This window comes from Suricata suricatta, unplaced genomic scaffold (genome assembly GCF_006229205.1).
Source record: "Suricata suricatta isolate VVHF042 unplaced genomic scaffold, meerkat_22Aug2017_6uvM2_HiC HiC_scaffold_140, whole genome shotgun sequence".
NCBI lineage: Eukaryota > Metazoa > Chordata > Mammalia > Carnivora > Herpestidae > Suricata > Suricata suricatta.
Genome location: NW_021858220.1, coordinates 16,842 through 18,968, shown reverse-complemented (window position 1 = coordinate 18,968; position 2,127 = coordinate 16,842).

The window sequence follows — 2,127 nt, the reverse complement described above, 5'->3', positions numbered from 1 at the left end:
CCACATATGCTGTCCACCTGAAATTCTTAAAACTCAAATGTCTGTCGTGGAGCTGCAAGTGGCTTGTTTTGTTGAGTTTTGTTTTTCTGTTGCTTGCCTGCCTGGATTCCTATTCCATTACCTTTTCTGGGATGGTCCTGTTTTCGCCGGCAAAATATGCTTTTCGTCTGGGTTCTGTTTACATGGGGGTGTTCACTTTATGGTAATTATGAGGATTTGGGATGTGTATCTCCACTTAAAAGAAAACAAGCCTTATTTGAGGCTCACTTTCATCAATCATTACCACACCTGTGTGATCTAATCATCAGATCTCTACCTTTTAAGTGCTTAAATATGCTTATGCATACCTGTACCATCACAGAAAGGTGTTGTAATTTTGTCCTCTTTCTTGTGTATTTTCTGTTTACTTGGGTTTATTCACTTTTTTGTGAAACCTGAATTTCTTCAGGTGCCACCTTCTGTTTAACTCGCCTCTATGACAGTATAGTAGGCAATGGTGTGTTGATAAACTGGATCTTTTTTAAAAAAATTTTTTAAAGTTTTAATTTATTTTTGGGAGCGAGAGAGAGACAGCACGAGCAGGGGAGGGTCAGAGAGAGCAGGAGACACAGAATCTGAAGACAGGCTCCAGGCTCTGAGCTGTCAGCACAGAGCCTGATGCGGGGCTTGAACCCACAAACTGTGAGATCATGACCTGAGCCGAAGTCGGACACTTACCCAACTAAGCCACCCAGGCGCCCCGTAAACCGGATCTTTAAAAAAAAAAAAAGCCCTGATCTCAAATGATTGTGAATTTCTGTGGCATAAATAGTCCCCAATTTCAAAATTCCAAGGTTTCATATCTGGTGCAAAAATTCCTGACTATGTAACAATAGACTCTCATGAGCGGGTAAGAGCTGGCTCCAACTATGTACGGAAGCAGTAAGATCACTGCTGGCTTTGCAGTGACTGAGAGCAGCATCCCTACTACCTGCTCCTTCGCTCCTCCTGCCACAAGCCTCTTCCAGCTGTGGGCACGGACAGTCAACGCCGTTCCGTGCAGTCAATGATGGGCAAAAATTGTTCCCGCTGTGCATCCCCACAGAGCTGAGGCTAAATAAGCCAATTCATTGAGTCACTTAGGACCAAGTATTTATTGCATCCCAAACATATTTCCCACGCGTCAGAAAAAGTCATAAAGCCAAGATACCAGTTCTGTTTGTTTTCTACCGCAAGTGCTGACTACATGGAATGGATATTCAATAAACTGTATTAAACTGAGGGATGCATTTGCAAAATGGCCAGGGGGTGAATAAAGGGGCGACAGTAATGTCAGAGGGAATGACGGGTATGAACACTTCCAGCTACTGTGTAAGCCTGCCCCTGCTGCAAATGGTCAGCGGCACAACTAATGACTCCACAGAAGGGTTTTGCTCTTGGAAGCTCAAACACAGAAAGGCAACTGACATTTTCAATGTCAACATTTTGAAGGGCATTTTCCTATTTATAAGGATGCTTACTATTTCAGCCTGAGCTGATAAAAAAAAAAAAACAACCAGAAGGAAAATAAAGGTTAAAAAGTCTGAAATAAGGTAGGGAAAAATGTTTTACAAAACACTGATTCAATAAAAATCCAGGGTTCTTCCATTATAATCAACTGACATGGAAGGTGGAGGAAAGAAACACCTTTAAACTTCTTTCCCCCAAATCACATGACTTCAGATTTCCTGGGGCCAGGAGAACCCATGACTGGAAACTGAATGCTCGCCCCTGTGGTATTTTCCTTTCCCTCTTTTCCCTGCCCCCACCTCCACTGGCATTCGAATTTGAAATTGGACAATCATGCTCAGTGACTTCTTTCTTGGAGTCTTCCTAAGCCTTTCTAAGGAGTTATAAGAATATTAGAAGGACATAAGAGTGGGCGGCGGTAGTAGTCTGGGGGTTATTTCCAGGCTCATAACTATCTGACGTTTGGTCAAATGTCGATGGGGAGATCTGGCCCTGCTGTATTCTGGATTCTGACCTCCACATCTCCCTTTCCAGTGCTGGCACCGCTACGAACCACGTGACAGAGGACGGCAGCTTGCAGGTCTCACCCTGTTTCCCTTGTGCACAGTCTTTCTCTTTCTCATATACACATGCACGTGC